Genomic DNA, 18,352 nt, shown 5'->3' on the forward strand with positions numbered 1-18,352 from the left:
GATCTCACAAACGGACCCAGAAACGCCAGTGTGAAAGTAGCCTAAAGCAGAATGTCTAGGTGATTTTAAATTTAGCAATCAGCGGCATTCCGTATCCATATAATGGCCACCATCATAGTGTTAATATCAGCATGTCTGAGTATGTTTCAGCCAGCAACTGTCATATAATGTCCTAAATGACTTTTGTGCCACCATAGTGTGACCCATCAGTAAAGTGTGTTTGCAGGTATTGCATCATTTACAGTCTGGCAGCCATGTGCTTTCTATTCACTGCATGTTCTCTCCTGTACTAAGTGATGGCTGTTTCTGGTTATGACGTGCCTCTTGTCCCTCTGTAAGCACATTTAAAGTTTGAAACTTTTCTTGTCATTATAACTAAACACCATTAACTAGTTATGTGCCATAATGTGGGATGCAGTTAGTCATAAGTTTGTGTACTTGAATAAGCGAGCAATAAGTAAATTATGTATTGTATGTTTTGTTTTACAGTCAACAAAGTGAAAACACGTTGCCAGTCCTGCCGTGACCAGTACCGCAGGGAACAAATGCTCTTAAAGGGCCACAGTGGGGATGGTGCCCTGAAAAAACGTATTTATACACTGCACAGTTGCAGTTTCTTGCTCCAGTTCTGGAGCCAAGTAGGTAAGTTACATTGTGTTTTATTATTGTATCATGCAATGTAATTTGGAACCTATGTGTATATGCACATAATGTAATTCCCTATTTGTGTGTATTTTCATGCTCTTTAAATGTTTGTCATTCTCCTTTTTAGTACTGTGGACAACCTTCATCCAGAGGCTTCCGGCGAGTCCTCCTCCAACCCAGATGAGCCAGCAGGGCCCCACCTCCCAGCGGCACATTTCTCAGAGGGACAAGGAATCCCGGCCCATGAGTCCCAACGCCAGGAGCTAATTAAAGAGGCTGCCGATCCCGAGCCACCGGAGAATGTGCCGTCCAGCCCAGAGCCACTCCAGAAAAGGCTGATGTAAAAGCCATATTTATTTTATTTTTCTTATATTATAAAAACTGTTATTTACACTAAATCCTTTATTGGCTACTGTGTTTATTCAACATAAGTATATTACAGTAAAACATTGTATGAGACTTTTCATTACACATACATTTTATTAGCACATACACTTGTACATTTAAACATTATAATATATTGAGCCATTTCTGGGATTTCAAGGACGTCCATGGTTTGCTACGTACACTTCTCATCTTGACAATATGACCTGAAAGAACAAAAATGACAAACTAGTAATACATAAGCACACTTTTCTAAATTAAGGGGCTGGATAACGTATACAATTTTAAATTCCTATGTGATAAAGTTAATATAAGCAGATTACTAAGACTGTTAGTAGCTATATTGCTTCCTATGCTGTGGTTATTATAAGCCATTATACATTGCTCATTTCAAAGGTATAAACACCCTGCTATCAATCAGTGCTGGTAGTGACTTAACACTAGACTAGGGATCAGCAACCTTCGGCACTCCAGCTGTTCAGAAACTACAAATCCCAGAATGCTTCATTCAATATATTAGTAACTGGCTGGTATGATTATGGTATTAAACTGTTATTTGCAAATGTAAGGCTACTTTCACACTAGCGTTCGGGCGGATCCGTTCTGAACGGATCCGCTCATAATAATGCAGACGGAGGCTCCGTTCAGAACGGATCCGTCTGCATTATATTAGCTAAAAAAGCTAAGTGTGAAAATGGCCTCGGACGGATCCGTCCAGACTTTCAATGTAAAGTCAATGGGGGACGGATCCGCTTGAAGATTGAGCCATATTGTGGCATCTTCAAACGGATCCGTCCCCATTGACTTACATTGTAAGTCTGGATGGATCCGCACGGCCAGGCGGACACCCGAACGCTGCAAGCAGCGTTCAGCTGTCCGCCTGTCCGAGCGGAGGCTGAACGCCGCCAGACTGATGCAGTCTGAGCGGATCCGCTCCATTCAGACTGCATCAGGGCTGGACGGCTGCGTTCGGGTCCGCTCGTGAGCTCCTTCAAACGGAGCTCACGAGCGGACCAGCGAACGCTAGTGTGAAAGGAGCCTAAAAAAAAACAAAACTTTAATTTGAACATTTAATGAGGTATTAGAGGGTATATATACTTATTCAAATATATGCTCACTTTATCGGCAAACGTTCTTATGGCCAATATACTGGCACACAAGATAAAATTATTATATTGACCATGTTATCTGCCTATTATATACCCCAGCCTGCAAGGCCACGTCAAGGGTCCTCATTGTCTTGTGAGTCCCTACACTCTAACAGGGATGGGCAAACTCGGCCCTCCTGCTGGTTTAAAACTACAAATCCCATCATGCCCTGCTGTAGGCAGACTGGGAATGATGGGATTTGTAGTTTTAAACCAGCTGGAGGGCTGAGTTTGCCTATCCCTGATTTGGCACATAAAAAAAAAGGACCTAAGGTGCCCAGAATCTAGCATTCATCAATATCTGCCATGAACTGCATCCATTTGCTATGGCAATGTCCCCCTCGGGGATGAAGAAATAGTTGGCATACATTTCTCGAACAGCCATTCCAAGTTGTCTATGGCGGCTCATATCCAACAGATGCAGCTGTCAGATTTTGGTCCACTCCAAGATCTGAAGGAGCATCATGAATCCTGACTAAGTTGTGCAGGATCACACATGCTTGAATAACCTGGGTGGCATTGTCTGGTGACATCTGTAAGGATGACAGGAATACTCTCTATTTGTTAAGTATTCCAAATGCACACTCAACATACTGATGGGCTCTTGTCAGCCGATTGAATATACGTCTGCTGTCCTCAATGTCGCATCTGAGTAAGGGTCGCATGACATAGGGTGTCAAGTGTCAAAGCAAACCCTTCATCAGCCACTATTGCAAACGGAGCCGGTGGTCCTGTAGATCCTGGCAGCTGTCTGGGCTCTGGGAGGGTAAGTTGGTTGGCTTGAAGCCAATCACCTATTCTAGAAGCCCTGAAAATATGGGCCTCTACGGTGCTCCTATAGGCCCCAATATCAACAATAATAAACTTGTAGGTACTATCAGCCAAAGCTAAAAACGCTACAAAAAAATATTGTTTTTAATTGTAGAACTGCGACCCTAAGTGAGGCGGCTTCGTCAGACGGATGTGTTTGCCATCCGTTTCCCCAATGCAGTTTGGGAACTGCGCATCACGTTCAAAGCCCTCAGCGATTCTCAGCCAATCATCTACCTTGGGGGCTCTAGCATCAACGTGTCCTGAAGTTGCTGCCAAATAAATGACACGTTTGACGAACAATCCTGGAAATGGTTGAGACGCCCAGCAGGAACTCAAAATGCAGTGAAGTAAATGAATTGCCGGTTGCCAGGAATCTAAAGTGTAAAAATAAAACAAGAAAAAAAAAAATTCTATTACATTTGACTATATCATAGCCATCGGGAAATGTATTGAATATGACTATAAATGGTAACAGAAATTTAATACACAAACTCATGTAGGAAACCTACCTCATTCCCTGTCGTCCTAACCAGCAGCACAAGTGGGGATTCCTCCCCTGTGAAGCCGAAAAAAGAAAATTACTGCCAAGTATAATTAATTAAACCCACCCCTATATAGGACTCCCCGCCCTGGCAGGAGGTGCTATTTTTTCTGTCCTGTGATCCTAGGACAGGCCAGACTCCGGGTGGGCGCACGGCGCTTACGGCCACGAGGGTTGTATTTTCTTCACCTCCTGTCCTCTATGCGTGTCTGAGGACAGGAGGCAGGTGCCAGAAATATTTATATTTTTTTCTAGATATAGGGCTCTTAGAGACGGATCATTCCTTCTGACCTCACTTTCAGGTAAGAGGTCATCTTCTCCGCCCTCTAGCTATTTAAAGCCAGTCTGCCTAGCTCAGCATTGTTGCTTAGAGTCAGGTGGTCAGCTTGCGATATCTTGCGGTATCCTTGCTATTTTGTATTCTTACTGTATACTGCTAGTGTACTATACTCTGTCTTAAGTATGACATCTCCAGGTTCCGGACATGGGAAATCTAAGAAAAAATAAAAGCATCTTGCGTGCTCTAATCATGGCACTCCATTACCAAATTCGTATGAATTCCACTGTTTCCCTGGGTGTCAGCCCATGCCTCCCAATACGGAGCCTACAGTTCGTGATATGTTTTCCTGGATGAAGGAATACATTTTTCTGGCCGAAAAGACTCAAGGGACCAGGATGTTGAGCAAGGGGAAGCTCCAGAGTCCACCTCCAGGGGCCCAAGGGCATTTAAAGTGGACGAGTCTCTAAGGAAACTAATGACAACTGAGTGGAAATACCCCAAAAAGGATCCGGTTCTCACCAAGAGATTCAAGTTAATGTTTCACTTGCAGGAAAAAGAGTCTGATCTTTGGATACCGCCTCCGAAAGTCGATATGGCGAAATCTAAACTTTCTAAGAGGACCCTCATGCCATCCGATGATGGCAGTAATCTCCTGGACCCCCTGGACAGACGAGCAGAATGCACCCTTAGGCGCAATTATGCCGCCGCAGCTGCCTCAGCATCAGTTGCTATCGAATCTAGTGAGGTAGAAAATTTTATCCGTGCCCGTGTCCTTCGGATCCAATCCGATTTAGAATCTAGTATTGCCAGAAATAATGTCCTGGACCAATTTAGGAACCTCCCCCTTGGAATCGACTTCCTATGCGATGCTGCACCTCAACATCTTAAGCTAGCAGCCAAGACAATGTCTCTTTCTTCGGTCAGTAGACACCACCTTTGGCTCAGTCCATGGGTGGCAGACAACACCTCAAAGTTCAACCTTTGTGGTCTCCCCTATGAGACCGGAAGATTGGGTCCAAGCTCGATCGCTTGATGGAGAGCTTGGCTGACAAGAAAGGGAAGTCCCTTCCGCGACAGGCCTTTCGAGGCAGAGGAAGAGCTAGAGGAGGAAGATATCAGTTTGTCCAGGTCCTAAAGAGGCTCTGAGAGCCACAGACACGGTAGAGGTCGCGGTCGTGGGAAAGACCGCAAGGCTGACCCATCACTCTCATCAACCTTTTACAAGTCACCCTCCCCTACCCCCTGCATGTGGCACTAGTCCCCAATCCTCATCCAGTCGGAGCACGTTTAATTTTGCTCAGGAATCTTTGGTTTTTAAGAAATTCCGGATCTCTCGGTTTTGCATGTAGTGACATCCGAGTACAAGATCGAGTTTATTTCCCCCCCTCAGGAGAAGTTTATCCTGACAAAACCCCTTGCCTACGACAAGCAGCTAGTCATGAAGGACTCCATTCTCCAGTACGTCCAAAAGAGAACTCTAGAGGAGGTCCCTCCTCGCGAACGTGGTCTAGGGGTCTATTCCCCGATTTTTCTTGTCCCAAAGCCGTCGGGCAATTGGCATATGATTATCGACCTACGCTATCTGAATCGCTTTATCAGGCAAAAGTGCTACTGGATGGAGACCATACGCTCAGTAATCAATATTCTGAATCCTGGAGACCTTATAGTCACCATAGATCTGAAGGACGCTTACCTTCATGTTCCCATCCATCCAGAACACAAAAGGTATCTTAGAGTTGCTGTATCCATAAAAGGTGTGGTGAAGCACTACCAGTTTGCTGTACTGCCCTTTGGCATCTCCTCCGCCCCCTACACCTTCACCAAGGTTGTGGCTCCGGTTGTCGCCCAGCTCAGGATTCAGGGACTAGAGATCGTCCCATACTTAGACGACTGACTTCTAAAAGCCGCCACTCTAGACGTCTTGCAATCTCATCTTCAGCTGGCTCTTCAAACTCTTCAACACCTTAGGCTGGCTTATAATTTGGGACAAGTCAGAATTTCTTCCTTCCACCACAAGGAAATTTCTGGGTTTTGTGATCAATTCAGATCACATGACTCTTTATTTTTCTCCGGAGCGGAAAGATCGTGTAATAAGAGCAGCGGAGTTCCTTCTGGTACCCAGACGGGTTTCCATCAGAACTCTTATAAAGATGTTAGGCCACATGTCAGTGTCTGGAGAGGCAGTTCCTTGGGCCTTGTGGCATCTACGTCCCCTCCAAGAGGAAGTGTTAGCGGTTCGGAATCGCAATTCCAGGGGTTTGAACAAGACGCACTCCCTGTCCACCGAAGTCCGTTCTTTACTCAGGTAGTGGAAGAACCTATCAGATGGGAGGTCTTTGATTCAACTTCGTTGGATCATGTTGACCACGGTTGCCTCCCTTCTAGGTTGGGGAGCCCATATGGAGGAGAATCCAGTACAAGGTACTTGGAGTCCTCAAGATAAACTTCTCTCATCCAATATGAGAGATTTGAGAGCAGTCCGTGTAGCTCTCAGTCACTTTGCTCCTCTTATCCGCAACAGGCAGGTGAGAGTTCGTACCGACTTTGTTCTTCCCCATTTTAACCTTTGGAAAGTGTTGACCTTAGGTTTTTGTCCCTAAAGGTCACCTTTTTGTTGGCCATTACCTCGGCCAAAAGGATTGGAGAACTTCAGGCCCTGGGGGCCTCTGCGCCATATATATTGTTTCTTCAGGACAAGGTCCTGCTAAGATTCCTTCCGACCTTTGTACCAAAAGTTCAGTCTTTCAGGAATACCAACCAGACAATATCTTTACCAGTCTTCTGTCCTTCCCCATCATCTCCAAAAGAAGAAATGTTGCATACCTTGGACATCCCTAGAATCCTAAGAATTTATCTGGACAGAACTGTGGGCTTCAGAAGATCTGAAAATCTCCTTTTATCATATGCCGGTAAAAACAAGGGTCTTAAAGCCTCTAAACCTTCTTTGAGCAGGTGGGTAAAGGAGGCTATCCGGGTAGCTTTCCTATCTCAGGATTTGGCTCCTCCATCCTTTGTGACTGCCCATTTCACCAGGGCAGTCTCCACTTCCTATGCCAAAAAGAATCTGATTCCGCTAGACCTGATCAGTGCTGCCGCTTCCTGGAGCTCCCAGAGCACCTTTATTAGACATTATCATCTAGACTAGACAGTCTGAGGGAGTGGCCTTTGGACAGTCTATTCTAAGTGCTGCTCTCGCTTAACAAAAAAAAAAAAAAAGGGGGCCCTCCCAATTTGTGTGCTGTACTCCTTGCTAAGTCCCCACTTGTGCTGCTGGTTAGGACAACAGAGAAGCATTAATTTTTAACGTAAAATTGTTTTCCCTTAGTCCTAACAGCAGCACACAAATTTCCCACCCTATCTGGGTTATTTCTACTTGCTAAAAAGCACCTCCTGCCAGGGCGGGGAGTCCTATATAGGAGTGGGTTTAATTAATTAATTATTGATTGTAGTGGATGGCACTCCTGGATATGATGTTCGGTGCTCAGTGGAAGAAATCAATCATATGTATATATAAGAACCACGGCACTCGAGAAGTCGTTTTTCAAAATTCAATTCATTTATTAGTTGTCCATCCCAAAAGGATCTTTTTTATATATATTGCAAATTGGCCAACGTTTCAGTCCTAATAGGACCTTGATCACGGCCTGAAAATAGTTATAGTATTTTAATATTACATAAATGCAGTTTTATAGAACAATATATAAATGGACTTTGTTAGAGAAATAAGCAAAAATTATTATAATATTATAATCTCAAAAGATGTCTACTACCAGTAGAGAATCAGGTATATAATCAGGTATATAATCTGACAAAGAGATGGAGGTGTGGCAGAATATATATGGTGATAGATAAGGCGATATCGTGTAAATGGTCTTCGTATGGTCTAGCAGGGTCGGTGTGGGCGTCTATATATAGGGAAATTATCGAGAGGTGTGTTACAATATGGCATAATATGCATACAGGGTATCATCTTATGTATAGTAATTATAGACATAGAAAATAGCTGTATAATGAGTCTAATAGATAGTGTATTGAAGATATGGTGGGGACAAAGGGTCAAATAGGTAGGAGTATTGACAACGGGTTTAGTCATAGTAATATTGATCCCATATCTCAGTACCATATATCCACACTATCTATATACTAGACAAAGAGCATTACTTATTGCATATTGAGGCTTATAGAAGAATAATGTATGAATATTATTAGAACCAAAGGTGAACCTTAATATTGATATTTATCATCAAAAGGAGGTAAATATACAGTTCATAAATAAACAAACAAAATCATAATTGGAGGTAGGAAAAGTTAGGAACAGGAATTCTAATAATACAGAGTGAGATGAGAGCAGTAGGGGGAAGATATATGAGCAAAAAGAGGTTAGCTGATATTAGTCATATATGTTTAATGATAATGCCAGGGGTAGGTAGTGTCCAAGTATATAAAGCATATAAAGCAAAGTTATAGACAAGGTACATCAATATGCGCATTATAAGGGGGGCATAAGCGAACGGACAAATCATAAGTGGTGACCATAGGAGGCATGAAGCGAGGTAAGGGACTATATATTGCAATCATATAGTGCCAGACTAATTGTGAACGGCAGGAGCATCTTTAGAGGCGGCAAAATAGCGCAGAATCGCAGTGGAGACACAAAGTAGCTGTGTCGTTACCAACCTGTTGCTGGAGATCATCAGGAACCGGGAGGACTCGCCAGGGTTAGTGAAGAACCCGGCTTTAAATGGAGCTGGGGGAGGTCCGTGCATAATCGGTCAAGCCGAGATATCGCGAGAGTATTAGCGCGGTTCGCGCATGCGCATAAGAAGCGTGATCCGAGCTGGATATTGGCAAAGAGTCTGCGCGATCTATCGCGAGAGCGGCCGCGCGGTTCGCGCATGCGCATAAGCAACATTGTCGGATCGTTTGAAATCTAGTATTGGCAGTGTACTCTGTATATGAAAAGGAATAAGGTTAACTATATGTTAGATAGTATGTATACATTAATTAATTATTAGCGTTATGGTAGTATATAGATCTCTGCAAGACAAATATATAAAGTAATCGAATATATGACTAAATATGGCTCTATGATTATGTGATGATATACTACCTGTATAGATGAGGCTATGGGGATCATTTTGTCTGAAAATAGGAAAAAGGAGAAGTTAGAGAAAGTAATATTAAAACGACTTATGAGTATATAAGACTTAACCTATAGACACATAATTGATTTATAGACACATAATTAGACCTGTATAAGTGTGTATCCGTACACATGCGTAGAATTGCATATGAACAAGTATACACACCCACACACAGAGGCACATCGCCTTATTCAATTCAACAATCATTGTACTTGTTTAAAGGTAATAGAAGACAAGAATTGTCAATTATAGCGACCGATAGGCGAAAAAGTCTCATTCTTATTTGTTCCTTAGGAGTAAGAAGGATTAGATCCGAAAGTCAAAATTTGCAATATATATAAAAAAGATCCTTTTGGGATGGACAACTAATAAATGAATTGAATTTTGAAAAACGACTTCTCGAGTGCCGTGGTTCTTATATATACATATGATTGATTTCTTCCACTGAGCACCGAACATCATATCCAGGAGTGCCATCCACTACAATCAATACATATACTGGATTATTTCCTGTGTGATTGAGCACCCTCCAGATGTCTCTATCTACCTTCTCATATGAAAATTCTACTGCAGAAGAAATAGTATCACAAGTGCACACGTCTAGCAACTTTCTTCATATATTACCCAGCGAATTTCGGTCACGTGATTGGGAACGTGAATCCAAGAAACTGATTGCTACAGAATTGCACTGCACTACTTTGGCAGAATATTTTAAACAGAAGAAAATTCCGAGAGGCCTTCGGGTCCACCTTCGTCCAACTCTTTTTCCCAACAACAACGAGTACTGCAATAAATTTGAATCGATTATCAACAAGTGCTCTTTAGACATCATAGTCTTAAGCATAGAATTTCTCCAAAAATCGATTATCGACTCAAAAGAAAAATTAACAGCGATCGAGACGCAATTAGTCTCCACGATTCCAGCAGAGGAGTGGGCTGATCTTAAACAGAAGACCGAAAGAATCCTCAACGATCACCAGAAATACCTTGAAACAACTAAACGCAACAAATTTTTCCGCGATTCAGAAGACTACCAACTACAGCGAGTCTACAGATGGCAGTGGCAAAGCTCCTCGACGGGCAACGACTACTCTACCTACACCGGCTATGCTTCATCCTCCTCAGGGAGCGAACGATCAACCGGTTACCGGAACCAGCGGTTTTTTCACAGGCGCGGATATCGCCCAGGAAGGAGAAGACCAGCCGCCTACGCCGAGGAAGGGGAAGAAGCCAATCGAAACACGACAGGGATACAGACACGGTCACAGGTACGGACATTGTAGTTAATATATCATCCCGTACATTATCCCCTGCGGAACTAAACACATTAGCCAAAGGTCTTTCTTTTTGCCCATCCGGTTCTTTCCACTCCTTCGCCCTAGAACAGGATTTACAACGGTTTTATAGATCCATTCGACTAAAGGCACATTTCGATCAACAACCTCAAGGTCCCACACATCAAACACCAAGTCCAGTCTCAGACTTATCAATAAATTCCCTTAACCTTAAAAATAAGAGCTCATTTATGCCACCTAAAAACTACCATGCAGCTGAGGCCTTCATTGACCTCGTGAGAAAAGATATAGAGAATATTTTAAAAGAATCGAAAGACAAATCCATGTATATACCTCGTAATATCAAAAGTGAAGAACTGATTGCAATTAATACATTAAGGAAGGACAAAAGCATTATGATAAAACCTGCCGATAAAGGCGGGGCCATTGTGGTCATGGACACCACAGCCTACATTAGCGAGATCAAAAGACAATTGTCTGACACTACTACCTATTGCAAAGTGGACCACAATCCCGTATTTCGTATTAAAAAAGAAATCACCTCCCTCCTAGACAATCACCTTCTCCTGGGGACAATTGACAAACCAACCTATACCTTTCTCCTTAACGAACATCCGGTAACTCCTGTTCTTTACATATTACCAAAGATACATAAAAACTTGACGAATCCCCCTGGCAGACCCATAGTCGCATCGACAGACTCAATTCTTTCTCCACTTTCCATCTTCTTAGAAAAAATACTTACACCACTAATCAAAACTACACGCTCTTTTTTACTTGACACTACTCATTTCTTATCTATTATTTCCTCATTACACAATATTCCTGACAACAGTTTACTGGTAACCCTAGACGTAAACAGTCTTTACACCTCCATCGCCCATGAAAAGGGCATTGAAGCAGTCTCCAGACTTATATCAAATTCTAACTACACACTTAACGCACAAACTTTTTGTCTTACACTTTTGAGATTAGTTCTACACAACAATTATTTTTTGTTCGGAGATGAATTTTACATCCAGAAACGGGGGACAGCAATGGGGGCCAACGTAGCGCCACCCTACGCAAACGCCTTTATGGCAAAATTTGAGGAAGACAACGTTTATTCCAATCCCCTTTTTCAACGATTTGCATTAGTTTGGCATCGATACATTGATGACATCTTCTGCGTCTGGACGGGTGATAATGACTCACTATCACACTTCATTTACCATATTAACAAACAAGATCCGGACCTCACTTTTACCTCTCATACAGACCCAAACAGAATAAGCTTCTTAGACACATTGGTATTAAAAACTCCGACGGGCTCACTAACCACCGACCTTTACCGAAAACCTACTGATCGGAATACACTATTACATTATTCCAGTTGTCATCCTCGCAATACCAAGCAATCTCTACCACGATCACAGTTTACTCGAGTAGCCAGAATAGTACCAGATCCATCTCTCCGTACACAACGCCTTCAGGAAATGGCAAACAAATTCACGAATAGAGGCTACCCCATTAAATTATTAGAGGAAGAACTGACCTTGGCACAACAGACTTCCACACGCCCCACCAGATCCAAAGCATCCGCACGAATCCCGTTTGTCACTACCTACCATCCTTTTGTATCAAAAATTCAAAATATAATCAAAAAACATTGGTCCATCTTGGGACGTTCATACCCTAAAATAACTGAATTCAGAAACCCAATCCGCATGTGTTACAAACGTCCCAGCAATCTTAAAGACCAATTAGTACACGCCGATATTGGCACAATCGCATCTCAAATAAGACAAACCACTTTGGCCCCCCGCAAGACAGGTACCTACCCCTGCTTGCATTGCGCACAATGTACCAATGTTATAAAGGGCAATAGGATTACTCATCCCCACTCGGGCAAAATTTACCAAGCAAGAGACTTCTATACCTGCAATTCTTCTTTTGTCGTTTATCTTATCAAATGCCCATGCGGCTTGGCGTATGTAGGCGAAACCACTCAATGCGTCCGGGACCGTATATCTAAACATAAGTCCGACATTCGATGTAATAGAACAGAACTTCCGGTCCCACACCATTTTGCATCCAACAAACACCAAATCAGTCAGCTTCAATTCCAGGTTTTAGAACAAGTGCCACAACTACGACGAGGTGGCAATAGGATTGCTCGCCTTAAAGAACGAGAAGCTTTCTGGATTTTCGAGTTAAAGACCCTTTTTCCTAATGGAATGAACAGGGATTTTGACTTTCGGATCTAATCCTTCTTACTCCTAAGGAACAAATAAGAATGAGACTTTTTCGCCTATCGGTCGCTATAATTGACAATTCTTGTCTTCTATTACCTTTAAACAAGTACAATGATTGTTGAATTGAATAAGGCGATGTGCCTCTGTGTGTGGGTGTGTATACTTGTTCATATGCAATTCTACGCATGTGTACGGATACACACTTATACAGGTCTAATTATGTGTCTATAAATCAATTATGTGTCTATAGGTTAAGTCTTATATACTCATAAGTCGTTTTAATATTACTTTCTCTAACTTCTCCTTTTTCCTATTTTCAGACAAAATGATCCCCATAGCCTCATCTATACAGGTAGTATATCATCACATAATCATAGAGCCATATTTAGTCATATATTCGATTACTTTATATATTTGTCTTGCAGAGATCTATATACTACCATAACGCTAATAATTAATTAATGTATACATACTATCTAACATATAGTTAACCTTATTCCTTTTCATATACAGAGTACACTGCCAATACTAGATTTCAAACGATCCGACAATGTTGCTTATGCGCATGCGCGAACCGCGCGGCCGCTCTCGCGATAGATCGCGCAGACTCTTTGCCAATATCCAGCTCGGATCACGCTTCTTATGCGCATGCGCGAACCGCGCTAATACTCTCGCGATATCTCGGCTTGACCGATTACGCACGGACCTCCCCCAGCTCCATTTAAAGCCGGGTTCTTCACTAACCCTGGCGAGTCCTCCCGGTTCCTGATGATCTCCAGCAACAGGTTGGTAACGACACAGCTACTTTGTGTCTCCACTGCGATTCTGCGCTATTTTGCCGCCTCTAAAGATGCTCCTGCCGTTCACAATTAGTCTGGCACTATATGATTGCAATATATAGTCCCTTACCTCGCTTCATGCCTCCTATGGTCACCACTTATGATTTGTCCGTTCGCTTATGCCCCCCTTATAATGCGCATATTGATGTACCTTGTCTATAACTTTGCTTTATATGCTTTATATACTTGGACACTACCTACCCCTGGCATTATCATTAAACATATATGACTAATATCAGCTAACCTCTTTTTGCTCATATATCTTCCCCCTACTGCTCTCATCTCACTCTGTATTATTAGAATTCCTGTTCCTAACTTTTCCTACCTCCAATTATGATTTTGTTTGTTTATTTATGAACTGTATATTTACCTCCTTTTGATGATAAATATCAATATTAAGGTTCACCTTTGGTTCTAATAATATTCATACATTATTCTTCTATAAGCCTCAATATGCAATAAGTAATGCTCTTTGTCTAGTATATAGATAGTGTGGATATATGGTACTGAGATATGGGATCAATATTACTATGACTAAACCCGTTGTCAATACTCCTACCTATTTGACCCTTTGTCCCCACCATATCTTCAATACACTATCTATTAGACTCATTATACAGCTATTTTCTATGTCTATAATTACTATACATAAGATGATACCCTGTATGCATATTATGCCATATTGTAACACACCTCTCGATAATTTCCCTATATATAGGCGCCCACACCGACCCTGCTAGACCATACGAAGACCATTTACACGATATCGCCTTATCTATCACCATATATATTCTGCCACACCTCCATCTCTTTGTCAGATTATATACCTGATTATATACCTGATTCTCTACTGGTAGTAGACATCTTTTGAGATTATAATATTATAATAATTTTTGCTTATTTCTCTAACAAAGTCCATTTATATATTGTTCTATAAAACTGCATTTATGTAATATTAAAATACTATAACTATTTTCAGGCCGTGATCAAGGTCCTATTAGGACTGAAACGTTGGCCAATTTGCAATATATATAAAAAAGATCCTTTTGGGATGGACAACTAATAAATGAATTGAATTTTGAAAAACGACTTCTCGAGTGCCGTGGTTCTTATATATACATATAATTAATTAATTATACTTGGCAGTAATTTTCTTTTTTCAACAAAAATTCTGCCATTCCTGACCGGCTTCACAGGGGAGGAATCCCCACTTGTGCTGCTGTTAGGACTAAGGGAAAAAAATTTACGTTAAAAATTAACATATGTCACGATGAGCCGTTCCTCATATTTGTGTGACAAAATGTCAAAGCTTCTCACAGACATATGACAAAACCCATGAAATTTCTCAGGATGCTGTCGCAGATCCATGTACAGCGTGTAGAAGTGGACCTTCTTGCGCGCTGAGAGAAATTAAGCCAGCACAGGAGGACCTTTTCCTCTGAATCGTCAGACATGATCCAAAAGATAGCAGTAGCTAGAAAACAATGCCAGCCAAGCACAGTATTCCAACAAAGCTCTCAATGCTAAAACAAGCTGAAGACCATGCTGTCAAGGCAATGACATGACCATCTTATATAGGGTGTGTGAAAAACAGGCAGTGGCTAAAATTTGTAACTCTTTATTGCCTCATTCTTTCGTCCGTATACGATCCGCAAAAAACTGAACAAATACGGAAACCATACGGATATGTTTTGTAGCATAACGGAACGGATGCAGAGACAAAACAGGAAAAAAACAAACCTCAGATACGGAACAACGGATCCGTGAAAAACGGACCGCAAATCAACAACAGTCGTGTGCATAAGCCCTAAGGGCTCTTTCACACGAGCGGATGCCGTACGGGTAATCTGCTGTGTGAAAGAATGCCAAGCCCCACTCCGCACAGCAGAGACAAGGAGCTTTAATATGATTGATAATGCTCTATTCCTCTCTGTGACCTTTTTACTACAAAATCACAGTGAGATAAAGTTGTCACCGTGATTTTAATCTCACTGTGATTTTGTAGTAAAAAGGTCACCGAGGCACAGAGCATTATCAAACATGTTAATGCTCCATGTCTCTGCTGTCCGGACGGGCTTGGCATTCTTTAACGCAGCGGATTACCCGCACGGCATCCACTCATGTGAAAGACCCCTAACAGTTAGAAAGCGGGGTAGAGGGAAGAGTGCCAGGGAGGCTAGCCCTATTCTGACACACCCCAACAAGTTTGCAAGGTTGGCAGATGAGGGGATTGTCAGTTCAGGGAGAGCACTGCTGCAGCCAGACACTTCTTATGCTAGTCAGGGGAATGTCAGCTCCAGTGCTGATAGTAGGAGACTCAATTATTAGTGGCACAGATAGGGCAATCTGTCACAAAGACCGGGATCGTTGAACGGTGTGTTGTCTTCCTGGCGCTCGAGTTCGACACATCGCAGATCGGGTTGACAGATTACTTGGAGGGGCTGGAGAAGGTCCAGCGGTCATGTTCCATATCGGAACCAATGACAAAATTTGAGGTAGGTGGAGCGCCCTTAAAAATGATTTTAGGGATTTAGGTCACAAGCTTAGGGCAAGGTCCTCAAAGGTAGTGTTTTCCGAAATACTACCGGTACCACGAGCCACACAAGAAAGGCAGCGGGAGATTAGGGATCTTAATAAGTGGCTCAAGAACTGGTGTAGGAAGGAGGGGTTTGGGTTCCTGGAGAACTGGGCCGACTTCTCTATCGGCTACAGGCTCTATCGTAGGGACGGGCTGCACCTCAATGGGGAAGGGACAGATGTGTTGGGGGAGAAGATGGCTAGAAGGTTGGAGGAGTGTTTAAACTAAGGAGTGGGGGCAAGGTAATGGGACTGGGGAGGAATGGAAGGAAGGACTAGAACAATTCAGAAGGAAAGGTGTGGGGTAAAAAATATACATAAACCTCTTAATTGTATGTATACTAATGCCAGAAGCCTGACTAAAACTGGGGAACTGGAATTAGTGATGTGTGAGGAGGACTAGGACACTAGTGTGAATAACAGACCTGGCTGGATGATAGCTATGACTGGGCAGTTAACGTAGGGCAGTTAACGTACAGGGTTACAGTCTGTTTAGAAAGGATCGCCAAAATTGGAGAGGGGGAGGGGTCTGCCTTTATGTAAAGTCCTGTCTAAAGCCCACAGTCTGAGAAGATATAAGTGAGGGACATGAACATGTGGAGTCACTGTGGGTAGAAATACATGGAGGCAAAACAATAATAAAATACTAATAGTAGTTTCTTATAAACCACCTAATATACCAGAGTCCACAGAAAATATGCTACTAAACGAGATAGACGAGACAGCAAATAATAATGAGGTTGTTATTATGGGGGACTTCACCTACCCAGCTATAGACTGGGAAACTGAAACCTGTACATCTCATAAAGGAAACTGGTTCTTGGCAATAACCAAAGACAATTACCTTTCCTAATTGGTTTAGGACCCGACTAGAGGGACAGCCATACTGGACTTAGTATTAACCAATAGACCTGGCAGAACAACAGATGCGCAGGTTGGGGGACACCTGGGAAATAGTGACCATAAAGTAATAACCTTCCAGTTGTCATTCAAAAGAGTGTTTCTTCAGGGAGGAACAAAAATACCAAACTTCAAAAATTCTAAATTTAGCTAAGAGAGGCCATAGACTTCACTAACTGGGACAAAGTCCTCAAAAATAAAAACATAGCCACAAAATGGGATATTTTAAAAAGTATCTTAAAATCTAATTGTGATGGGTACATACCTTATGGGAATAAAAGATTAAGGAACAAAAAAATAACAATGTGGATAAATAGAACTGTAAAGAAAGCAATAAATGACAAAAAGAAAGCTTTTAAATCACTAAAACAGGAGGGTAGCGAAGAAGCACTATAAAACTATAAGGAAAAAAATTGAATATGTAAAAAACAAGTAAAAGAACTAGAGACCGAGAGATTAATTGCCAAAGAGATCAAAACTAACCCTAAAATGTTCTTCAATTATATAAATGGAAAAAGGTATAAATCTTAAGGTGTCGGCCCTCTACAGAGTAATGAGGGGGAGTTGCAGAGAGCGATGAGGAGAAAGCAAAGCTATTAAATATATTTTTTTTCTCCACTGTATTCACTGAGGAAAATAAACTGTCAGATGAAATGTAGAATGTAAAAGTAAATTCCCCATTAAAAGTGCCCTGTCTGACCCAGGAAGAAGTACAGCATAGTCTTAAAAAGATTAAAATCGACAAATCGCCAGGACCAGATGGCATACACCCCTGTATCCCAAGAGAATTAAGTAATGTCATAGCCAGTTTTGTCCCAATACATTCTGAATGGAAAGCAATCCGTTCAGTATGCATCAGGATGTTCAGCTCAGTCCCTTTTACAGTATTTGGCCAGAGAAAATACAGCAGCATGCTGCAGTATTTTCTCCGGCCAGAATTCCGGAACACTTGGTGGATTGCCGGATCCGGCATTACATTTCCATTTGAAATGTATTAATGCCAGATCCGGTACCAAGTGTTCTGGAAAAACGGATCCGGTTTCCTGGTCTGTGCATGCGCAGATCTTTAAATCTGTGACAAAGATAAATACCGATCCGTTTTTCCGGATGACACTGGAGAGACGGATCCAGTATTGCAATGCATTTTTCAGATGGATCCGGAAACAAATAATAACCATTTGCATACGGATTTCCAGATTCTTTTAACGCTAGTGTGAAAATACCCTTAGAGATGCTATCTTGGAGTACCTCAATGAAAAGTAGCCTTAGTTTGCTGTTCACTAAAATTCCTAGGTCCTTTTCCATGTCAGTGTTACCCAGTGTATAACCATTTAGTATGTACTGGTGACTTGCATTATTCCTTCCCATGTGCATAACCTTACATTTGTCAGTGTTAAACCTCATTTGCCACTTCTCCGCCCAAGCCCCCAATCTATCCAGATCCCTCTGTAATAGTATACTGTCCTCTTCTGTGTTAATTACTTTACACAGTTTAGTATCATCTGCGAAAATTGTGCAAGCCTTCTACAATAGCATTAATAAATATATTGAA

General features: G+C 42.0%; 1 long non-coding RNA gene across 2 annotated transcripts in view; it reads right to left on the reverse strand.

Moving 5' to 3' along the window:
• Positions 1-1,035: 1,035 nt before the first annotated feature.
• LOC122928603 overlaps positions 1,036-18,352 on the reverse strand; it is a 57,103-nt gene continuing 39,786 nt past the window's right edge. For both annotated transcript variants that reach the window (XR_006387902.1, XR_006387903.1), the window contains 2 exons: positions 3,225-3,364; positions 1,036-1,235 (listed from right to left, as the gene is read on the reverse strand). This is a non-coding gene — a long non-coding RNA (uncharacterized LOC122928603). The remainder of the gene's footprint in view (positions 1,236-3,224; positions 3,365-18,352) is intronic.

Source organism: Bufo gargarizans, chromosome 2 (assembly GCF_014858855.1).
Source record: "Bufo gargarizans isolate SCDJY-AF-19 chromosome 2, ASM1485885v1, whole genome shotgun sequence".
NCBI lineage: Eukaryota > Metazoa > Chordata > Amphibia > Anura > Bufonidae > Bufo > Bufo gargarizans.